Source organism: Solanum tuberosum, unplaced genomic scaffold (genome assembly GCF_000226075.1).
Source record: "Solanum tuberosum cultivar DM 1-3 516 R44 unplaced genomic scaffold, SolTub_3.0 scf00579, whole genome shotgun sequence".
Taxonomy (NCBI): domain Eukaryota; kingdom Viridiplantae; phylum Streptophyta; class Magnoliopsida; order Solanales; family Solanaceae; genus Solanum; species Solanum tuberosum.
Genome location: NW_006239509.1, coordinates 266,992 through 278,299, shown reverse-complemented (window position 1 = coordinate 278,299; position 11,308 = coordinate 266,992). Strand labels below are relative to the sequence as shown.

Genomic DNA, 11,308 nt, shown 5'->3' with positions numbered 1-11,308 from the left:
AGACACAAGGAGAAAATAACATAAATAAATCAAGGAGTGCTAAACAATCAGCAAAAGCAACAAATTGAGCCAAAGCAGCATATTGAGCCAAATGAAGGTTCTCAGATATAAAAGGAGAGGCATCAAAGGAGACTCACACAAATTGAAACTTTGCTTGATACATTGAAAGTTGGAAAGTGGTGGTATCAGCATCCTTGGATGCTCAATCCACTGTCCAAAATAGATGTAAAACATCAAAAGTATCAGACACCAATGTTTTCCAAAGTGATAACTAAGAAATCGATGAAGATGAATAACAAAGGGAAAAAAAAGTTCTTCAAATTCAAGTCCAAAAAGAGGAGAAATATGAAGAATTTGTTTACAAAGATCATCTGTCTATCTATGCAAAAACTCAACCAACTGTGAATAAACATCAAGAAAAAATTATACAAATGAGGCATAAATATGTTGCAGCGGAAGATTTCCAGACGACAAAATTGGGAAAACAAGAAAGGTATGCACATCTTGAAACTATTCTGGATACGTTGAAATTTGGACAGTGGTGGTATCAGCATCTTCGGAAGCTCAACCCAATGCTCAAAATTCAATGGAAAACCGTTAAAGTATGAAGAATACCAGTAGCTCCCAAATAGAAGTCAGAAAAAAGTGACCGTTCAAGAATGATACAACTCGATTAGGTGCAACAAATTCAAGAATAACAAGCATATGAGCAAAATGTGGACACAAATCTATGAGATAAATAGGAGAAAAAAGAGAATACCGACCTTAAGCGCAAACACATGACAGGACCAAATTAGAATAGAGACCACCGCTTTCAACAAAAGCCACCACCAGATCTGGGCACCAAGAAAACACACATACAAGAGATCTTTGAGGAACAAAACAAGAAGAAGGAGAAAATGGGAAGATGAACAGGAAAACAGGGAAATTATCAAGAAGCTGGAAGGAGAATACAAAAATTATACCTTAGCTAAATGGAGGAAATGGATCGATGCATTGAAGCTTGAAAAGCTTGCTAGCAAAATGAAGAAGTAGCTCTGAATTTTCCAATTTCAATTTGGAAACATACTTAACTTTTGTTTCTCTTGGTGTTTTTACTTTAATTAAGATTGATGTAAAAAAAAATAAAAAATTGATTAACTAAACTAATTAACAAAATATTTTAATTAAATTAAAATCTTTTTATTACGATTGTTGAATATTCATGAATTGTATACATAATTATATAAAAACGTATATATTATTTAAAAATTATTTAAAATGACAAAAAATTACTAAAATATAATTTGGAAAATATTTTGAATTTTATAAAGCTAATTATTTCAAATCGTTTGAAATAAAAGAAGTTTGGTGATTAATCTATTGTGGAGGCCCAAAATTGGGTGTCAACAACGAGTCCAGGGCGTAGGCTCGGGGCATGGCATTCGGTATGGAAGAATCTATATCCGAAGAGACGTTTTTTTTTTTGGATAATAAAGTAGCCGTTTTAGGTGTCTCATAAACTATTAAATTAAAGGTCTATGAGTCTTCTTTCCTTGTATTTTATTTTGTATGTTATAACATTTATATATTTTCTCTCTCTTTTCCTCTCTTTTTCTCTCTATAGCCTATTTTTCTTGTATTTTATTTTGCGTATTTATATCCATTGAATATTTTGTCTCTCTCTCTAGACCTTTTTCTTATATTTTGTTTTGTGCAATTATATGATTTTCTCCTTTTTAGCCTTTTTGCTTCATCTTTTTGATACTTTTTTGCATGCAAATGAATACAAGTGATATACGAGTGGATGGTTAGTCATGCCTCAAGCTTACACCCCGGATGTGGCCGGCACTCGAGAACCATTGTTGATTTCCCAGCAAACCCTTGATCTGGCTAACTACTTAGCAGAAGACTGACTCAAGCATTTAAAGGCCTTAAACATAAGTAAATCATAAAATTGTAAAATGCTCAATTCATACCGTCTGAAAAATACTCAATGCAATAATAATAGTTTGCAAAACATCTCAAAATTAAAGAAAGTATTGAGAGACTCCTCAACTCTTTCTATCTATGAAGACTCTATAGTTCAACATGGATGTCTGGACAAGACCCACGACACCCTAAAATGACTAAACTGAAATGAAAAGTGGAGTCCTTCAGAATGCAAGGAGGCTCACCAAAAGCTAATTGGAGAGCAGAGTTATCTCAACGAAGTGCCTGTTTGTTATGTCGTAGTTTTACTATCTTTAGCAAAAACACTTTTTGAAATGTTCCAAGTATAAAACAATTTGAGAAAAATACTTAAAAAAGAGTCGCCACTTAAGTTTTAAGGAAATTAAGAAAACTTAATTTAAAAAGGCCTTAACAGATAATCCTTTAAAAATTTAAAGAAAATGGGTAAGAGGTCCTTATTTCTACTTTAAGAAAGTATTAGTATTTAAAGTAGCTGCTAACACACGTTTATCCAATGACTTGACTAAAAATATATGACTATTTTATGAGAAAAGATAATTAAGTGCACACAAGAATATTTGTGGTTTTTAAGGAAAATGAAACTAATTTAATAATTTGAAATAAATTGAAAGTGATCAAAACTTCTAAAAAAAAAATAGATTAAGACTAGCATTTCAAAAAAAAAAAAAAAAAAACTTTGAGATTAACACTTTAAAGACGAGATAAAAATTTAGACTTTTTTTTTAAAATAAAAATTATGTAAGAATTTATTTGGATCATTTTAAGGATTATAACTTAAACCAATTTGGTCAATTAAATCAAGAAACTATCTTAAATAGTTGTAGGCAAGTGAAATTTTTAACTAAAAATATTTGATCAAGTAAATAAAGAACACAAAATTAATAAAATGAAATTCATTAAAATTAATCAACACAAAGAATTTTATGTTTGTATGAGGCATCAATAAAATGAAATTCATTAAAATTAATCAACACAAAGAAAATGGTTCATCTTTTGGAAATTTCAATTAAGTTAATTAAAAATTCTAAAGTTAGAGTTACATAAAAATAACAAATGAATAATCATAATTGAATAACGTAAGAGTCAAAAAGAGAGTTGAATTTGAGCCCTTTTGGCCTAAATTCATGGTTGTCCAAAAGTGAGCTGTTGTTGATGTATTTCTGGGCTATGGGCCCATTTCCACCCTCATATATAGCTGTATATCAGCTCCTTGAACCTGTGTTTTAGCTTTCGCGACCTGTATTTGTACTTCCCTTTCGTGACATTTGGCATGGGGGCTGACTTGGAGAGTTGTTGGGTTCATCCCAGAAAATAAGAGAGATGCAAGGAGGCAAAATTGGAGTCCGGTAGACTCGATGTCACATGTATGGTATGAAGGAAAAAGGGAGTTAACAAACCATATACTTCAGTAAATCGACAACATATAATATCACAACAATATAGAACTTAAATCATTGACCACTAAAAAAATTTAAGCAGCCATGCTTCATCTCAGATTTAAGAATAATAGTAAGCCTAACAGAAATCACCAAAAGGAAGTTTCTTGCACAACGTGAAAGCTAGTTTTATTAAGACAAAAATATATAAAGAGAATCTAAAGACCATTATGCAAATCTGATCCAAGAAACCTTAATTGACACTTAATGCTATAATTTAACCATATATTTGATACAAACCGAGGAAAAAAGTTAGCATGAACAAAGGAACATTTCATTCAAAGTGTTGGGCAAACAATTTCCAGTAAACTACTTAACGTACAAACAACTATAGGAGGCATCAACATAGAAGAGAATATCGATATTTCATGATGAGATAATTGAACCAAACAGTGAGCAAAGAGTCTTTTTAAAAAGCTTGAAATGCTGCACCATTTAACACACTCACACCTAGACTATTTATGTCAAGACAAGGTAAGCAGAACAAAACTCCATCCGCCACGGAGATTAAGAGATTTCACACATTAGCTAAGCCTAAATACGCATCCTTCATATTAGTTAGTTAAGATTCTGCCTCTATTTTGTAAAAGAAAAACAACAATAACAAATATCGATATGCTGAAAACCGAAAAGAGGCTACAAGGAAGAACCAGCTACATTTTCGAAAACTCAAGGAAGTAAAGAACAGAAACAGGACATACCAAAGCAACATTCATAGAACTAAGACTAGCAGACCCATTAATCCATTCGAAAGCTTTAAAGATGCTCAAAGGATGAACAACAATCTCAATCAAGTTAAAACTTTCAATAACCCGCAAAGAAGACTTAAAACTACTAACCATTACACTCGAAATGCAGAGTACGAGTAGACATAGGAATCGAACAAACAACAAAAGACATCATTCCAGCCATCCTAACAAATATCAACTGAACGAGGACAAAGAACATGAAGGAAACAAACTTTGGACATTATAATCAAAAGGAAAAAACAAACTCTTAATCAAAGGCATTCTAGGCATAAATCACACCCAAAGACATGTTCTATGCCTCAACAACTAAAATATATCAACTCGAACCAAAACGACCAATCCCTAAGCGTCAACAGTAAACCAAAGAAGAAAAGAAGCATTCGAGCGAGGAAGAACAAGAGTCAACAGTAAACTTCTGATTACAAACAAAATGCCAGCTAAAACAAGTTAAGGTCAAAATGAAGTTACCTTTCCGGGGTCAGCGAACTGGAATTACGAGCTTAACTATGAAGCTTCCACCACCAACCTCGAAAGATTCCGACGGAAACTTGGATTTCAAACAGGTGATCTCGGAATTTTTGTTTGAACACTAACGCCCCAATGTAAATAGCAGTTCGTTTTCTATTTTTTTTCACTGTCTCTAACCCCTCAATATATCCCCCTATCAATGGCAACTAGTGCCAATATTTATAGCCGAGAAGGTTGATCCCTTTCAGGGAGAGGAGGGAAATCTTCTCCAAGATTTTGAGATTTCAAAATTTCAAAAAAAAAAAAAAAAAGCTGACAAAGGGATGGGTTACCTGCTACTAGATTGATTTGAAGAGATGGAGACGTTTTGGAGGCATTTAATGGCGGAATCCATCGAACAAAGCTTGAACCTTATGGTTTTTTCGAGCTTTCTTCCATTTCCAAAGCCATCAGTGGAGAGGTGACTTGGTGCGGCTCTGACATTGTTATGACTAGAATACTTGAAACAGTTAGGAAAAGGAAGCAGAATAGTAATAACAAGAGTTTTGTGGGACAGTTTTCTGATTTATAAGAATGGAAAATACGATTACAACTAAATGAAATTGAAAAACATAGAAACGAATAGTTGGTTCTCCATTGATAGTTCAAACCTGCAGATAAAAGGGAAGATGAAGAGAATTTAGAAGAAGAATAAGGATGAAGATAGAAGAGAAGAGAAGAGTGAAGGAGAGAAGGAAATTGTTACCGGATTTCTCGATGCCTCTGTCATCTGCCAATTCTGTTATTTATAACCATCAAACTCATCTCAGCCATTGAGCCTCATTAAACTATAATAGATCCTGGCCCTTTATTTTAAATCTTGTTATTACTATTCACTCCCTCGACTTCTTTTATTTACCCTATAACCTTCAGTTCATAACATACCCTTGGCCTTGAAAACATCCTTGTCCTCAAGGATTAAAATCAGGAAATTGAGCCTTAATATAGTTGTAATCCTCCCATGTTGCATCTTCTGGTGGAAGGTTGGACCATTGAACCAGGATCTTGACAGCAACAACATTTCCATTGCGCACCATATGTCTCTACAAAATGTTAACTGGAGTAACTAGGAATTGACCATCATCACCAGAACAGGGAAAACAAGTCTGAACCAATATTCTATTTCCCACTGCCTTCTTAAGTAAGGACACATGGAATACAGGATGAATCTTGGAAATAGTGGCAATTCTAGTTTGTAAGCAACATTTCCAATTCTCTACAGAACCTTAAAAGGACCATAACACTTACAGCTTAACTTCAAGTTCTTCCATAGAGCCAATGACGTCTGTCTGTAGGGTTGCAACTTCAGAAACACCAAATCCCCTTCCTGAAACACTCTCTCAGTCCTATGTAGATCAGAATAGAGTTTCATCCTCTCTTGAGCTTTGATGAGGTTGTCTTAAAGCAATTGTTGCATTTGTTGTCTCCTCATAATAGCATCTTCAGCAGCTGGAATTGTGGTCTCTATAGTAGGCCCAAGTGGCAAATGAGAAGGGCAGTAACCATAGAGAGCCTCAAATAGAGTACACTGCAGTCCAGTATGAAAATTGGTGTTGTACCACCACTCTGCTAGTTGTAACCACTGCTTCCGATGATTTGGCCTGCTGGATGTCATGCATCTGAGGTAGTTCTCGCACTGAATAACTTTCAATGTTTGGCCATCACTCTGAGGATGATATGAAGTACTGTAATGCAACTGAATAATGCTTGCCAAAAATTACTAAGGAACAACTTGTCCCTCTCAGTCACAATAGACTCAGCTAAACCATGTAGTGTGTGCACATGTTTAAGGAACTTGTGAGCCACAATGACTTGTCACTGTAAAAGGATAAGCTAGAGTCATAAAGTGATCAAACTTAGTTCTCTTGTCCACAACTACCAAAATGGTCTCCTAGACCTAGGACTTGGGCAGACCGCCAATGAAATCCATGCTAATGTGCCTCTAGGCTTGATCAGGGATGGGAAGTGGTTGCAGTAGTCCAGGGTAATGAACATGTTCCCCTTTGTTCCTTTGACAAACTTCACAAGCAGCTACATACGTATTAACCATTTGTCTCATACCTGGCCAATAGAAGACATGAGCTAACTTTCTAAAGGTGCCAAGTTGGCCTGGATGTCCCCCAACTGGGGAGTCATGAAAGATGGATATCAGCTGATGTCTTAATTCCCCAGTACCTCCAATGAAAAGTTTTCCCTTCTTTTTTAAGACTCCAGATGAGTACTGATAAAGGTGTGGTCTCATTTGATCAGTGGTAACTTCAGCAATCATAGCCTCAACATGTGCATCCCCTTCGTAGCTACTACTGATCTCTAACATCCATTTAGGCTCTACAACACTGAGAGCTAACAATTGTCTCTCAATTGGCTGGTTGGAACCCGGTGTATCACCATTCTCAAACTGCCTAGACAATGCATCAACCACTCTATTCTTCGTCCTTTTTTTGTATTGTACTGCATAGTCCAAACCCAACATCTTTGTGAGTCCCTTCTATTGTATAGTTGTGGTAACTTTTTATTCTAAAAGGTACTTTAAGCTATGATGGTCTGTCATCAGAACAGTAAAGTGTTTATACTGAAGGTAGTGTCTCCATTTATCAATGGCACTTAAAAGGGCCATATACTCATTCTCATAGATAGATCTACCTCTATGCCTAGGAGCTAATACCTTACTAAAATAAGTAATAGGTCGATCTCCTTGCATCAACACTGCACCAATCCCATACTGACTAGCATCTGTTTCGACAACAAACTCTTTAGTGTAATCTAGTAAAGCTAGTACATGAGTGTTGATTATAGCTAACTTCAATGTCTCCAAAGCTAGGTCAGACTCCTCATTCCATCTGAAAGAATCCTTTTTTAGTAACTCATTAAGAGGTCTACGTATACCACCATAATTCAATACATATAATATCCAGTTGAGCCAAGGAACCTCTCAAGGCCTTGGTTGTGGTAGGCTTTGGCCAGTCAATCATAGCTTGAATTTCGCTAGGATCAATGAACACCCAATGAGCAGAAATTACATGACCTAGATATTCTATCTTTGATTGTCTAAAGGAACACTTGGACCTTTTGGCAAACAAGGAATGCTCCCTCAGGATATCAAACATTTTTTAAATGCAGCAGATGTTCATCAAAAGTCTTGCTATAAACTAATATATCATCGAAAAAAACCAAAACAAACTTTCGAAGCAAGGATTGGAATACTTGATTCATTAAAGCTTGAAATGTAATTGGTGCATTAGTTAAGCCAAAGGGCATAACCTTGAATTCATAGTGCCCCATGTGAGTTCTAAATGCAGTCTTGTAAACATCTTCGATCTTCATTCTGATTTGGTGGTATCCAACTCTCATATCCACTTTGGAAAAAATCACAGACCCTTGCAAGTCATCAAGTAAATCATCTATGATGGGAATAAGATATTTATCTTTGATTGTTATCTCATTAAGGACCCTGTAATCCACACAAAACCTCTATGTACCATCCTTCTTTTTCACTAACAAGGCAGGGGAAGAGAATGGGGACTGACTATGCTGAATGATTCCATTTGTGAGCATTTCAGTGACTTGTTTCTCGAGTTATTTCTTTTGGTAAAAATTGTATCTATAGGACCTTAGACTTACAGGTGATGTCCCTGGTTTGATGGAATCCTGTGGTCTAATTCTCTTGGTGGGGGTAAGGATTTGGGCTCTGCAAACACCTTCTTATAACCAGATATCAATTCTAGAATAGCAATGTCAACTGGCTCCTGCTCACAACCAGTACCAGCCTCTATTAAAAATAAGTGAGCCATTATCGTTTGCCCTTTTTTCGGTAGTTTGCCCATGGTACTACCGCTGATTAGGCTGAGTTGACCATTCTCTGGAATAACATGCAAGACAACCTTGTTACCCTTCCTTCCAATGGTGACACACCTCTTCTCATGATCAAATTTAGAAGGATTGAACTTTTTCATCCAATCACTTCCTAGTATAATATTACACTCCCCTAGCTTAAGGATCCTGAGATCTTCTTTAAAGGTCTTACCCCCCCCCCCCCACTTTCCAAGTAAAAATAGGCAACTGGTATTGCAATACATGTAATTGCCATCAGCTACAGTGACTCTAATGGGAGTGGAGTAAACAGCTTGGTAGCCAGTTTCATGTACAGTCACTTCATTAATAAAGTTGTGAGTGCTGCCAAAATCAACAAGCACTGATAATGATCTCTTCTTAACAACCCCACTGACTAGGATAGTGTTAACCTCATTACGACTTCCTGATAATGCACTCAAACACACAGCTTCTTGGATATCCACTCCTTCGGCTATCTCAATTTCTACTGTTTGTGCTAAGCTCTCTGAGTGCGCAGGTACCTCTGCGTCAATAGCTATAAAATCTTATGGGTCGTGAGGCAACTCTTTCTTGGTGCCAACAATACAATGTAGTTGTTTCAGCTTAAACCGGTGACCTACCCAATACTTTTCACCACACCTAAAATACAGGTGATTGGCCTTTCTGTGTTCGTAAACTTCCGGAGTCAACCGTAGTGGGCTAGGCGTTGAAGTGATTAACCCTCCAACCTTCTGGACCCATCGCTGGCAGAAGAGCCAGTGGTCACACCATGATGAACTATAGTCTGACCTTTCATTTGAGTAGCCTCAATGGCTTTCTCCTACATCCTAGCATGTTGAATGGAATAACTCAAGGTGGTAGGCTTAAACATCTTGACTGCTAACCTAATTTCTTCCTTGAGAGCTCTCATGAATCGGGACAAGAAGTGAGCCTCATTGAGAGCAAGATTTCGAATTATCATCTAAGCATTTAGATCTTCAAACTTAACCAAGAATTCTCCAACACTTCCAGTTTGTTCGAGTTTGTTAAATTCTTCTACTACATCTTCCATCTATTCATCCCCAAACCGCACACATAATTCCTCCTTAAGCTCCGCCCAATTTAGCGCACCTCTACTCAACACCAACGAGTTGTACCAGGTTTCAGTATCACCATTTAGGCATAGTGCAGTACCCTCCACCTTTATGTTATCCTACACTCTATGAAGGTGAAAATACCTCTCACACTTTCGAATCCAAACTTAGGGATCCTGACCTTCAAAAGATGGCAATTCCTATTTAGGGGGGGGGAGGGGAAACCACTGGTGGTCTAGCAACCCTACCATCAAAACCAGGTACTGGTAAGAGCCCATCACCTCCCGGAAAAGCACCCTCCTGACCTCGTGGTGGTCTTCTTTCCAGATTTTTGAACATATCCAGAATCAACTCAACGGTACCTTGAATGCCAGTTTAAGTTGCACACATACCCCTTTGTTGTTCAACTATATCATAGAGTAATTGATCATGTTGCTGTAACTTTTCATCCATGGTTTTCTATTTGTGTTCCTTCTGCCATGGAAACAAAACAGGTCGCAGATTCGAGGTTTTTATACCAATTTTTATGACTAGAATACTTGAAACAGTTAGGAAAAGGAAGCAGAATAGTAATAACAAGAGTTTTGTGGGACAGTTTTCTGATTTATAAGAATGGAAAATACGATTACAACTAAATGAAATTGAAAAACATAGAAACGAATAGTTGGTTCTCCATTGATAGTTCAAACCTGCAGATAAAAGGGAAGATGAAGAGAATTTAGAAGAAGAATAAGGATGAAGATAGAAGAGAAGAGAAGAGTGAAGGAGAGAAGGAAATTGTTACCGAAATTCTCGATGCCTCTGTCATCTGCCAATTCTGTTATTTATAACCATCAAACTCATCTCAGTCATTGAGCCTCATTAAACTATAATAGATCCTGGCCCTTTATTTTAAATCTTGTTATTACTGTTTACTCCCTCGTCTTCTTTTATTTACCATATAACCTTCAGTTCATAACAAACATAATCTAAAATGGATAAGGGACGTTGGGGTTGAGGAAAAAGCCGCTTATCATCTTGTCACGCCCCGAGCTACCCCCGAGACGCAGACACGGGACCTAGGACCACAAGTGATCCCAAGCTAACCCTGCTGGCATGATCATGAGCATACTAAATATAATCTGAGTAATAGAAACTGTGCGGAAGCTAAATCAGAAATGAAAATGAAGAGATGGGGAATACCCATATACTATAACTGAGATAAATGATAACTGATGAGTTTAATACAATGAAGCTATTAACTCAATTCTAAGCTGAATCTAACTATGTCTGAAATAAGCCTCTAAACTGACTAGAAATGTTGGGACATGCCCCAACTAGATCTAGCAAAACTGAAACTAAAGACTAAAAGCGATAAAGATAAACATGTCACTAGTCCTCGAAGAATGAGGACTCACCACTGATGCTGCTGAACTGAAGATCGGGAATCGATCTAAGCGTGATCTGGATGCTGAGAACCTGAACCTACATCACGAGAAGATGTAGCGCACGTATGCGTCAGTACTTGAAAGGTACTGAGCATGCAGGATAGAGTAAAGCTGAAATAACATATAACTGAACAAAGCAATAAAGCAATGAAATAATCTGAACATGATATAGATACTGAAAATACTGAATACTGAGCTAACTGATGCAATGACCAAATTTATAACATGCTGAGACTGAATACTGACTGTACTGAAATATGGTCAATGCAATAGAGTCTGACTGAACTGTGGGAGCTACTAATAACCGACATAAAACCACATGAGCTAAAGGT

At 36.6% G+C, this 11,308-nt stretch overlaps 1 long non-coding RNA gene across 1 annotated transcript; it reads right to left on the bottom strand.

The window, feature by feature from the left end:
* Positions 1-380: 380 nt before the first annotated feature.
* On the bottom strand, positions 381-1,081 carry LOC102596530 (uncharacterized). The gene is made up of 2 exons (XR_368824.2): positions 966-1,081; positions 381-836 (listed from the first exon to the last, which is right to left on the bottom strand). It is a non-coding gene; the product is annotated as an uncharacterized lncRNA (long non-coding RNA).
* Between the last annotated feature and the right edge of the window lie 10,227 nt (positions 1,082-11,308).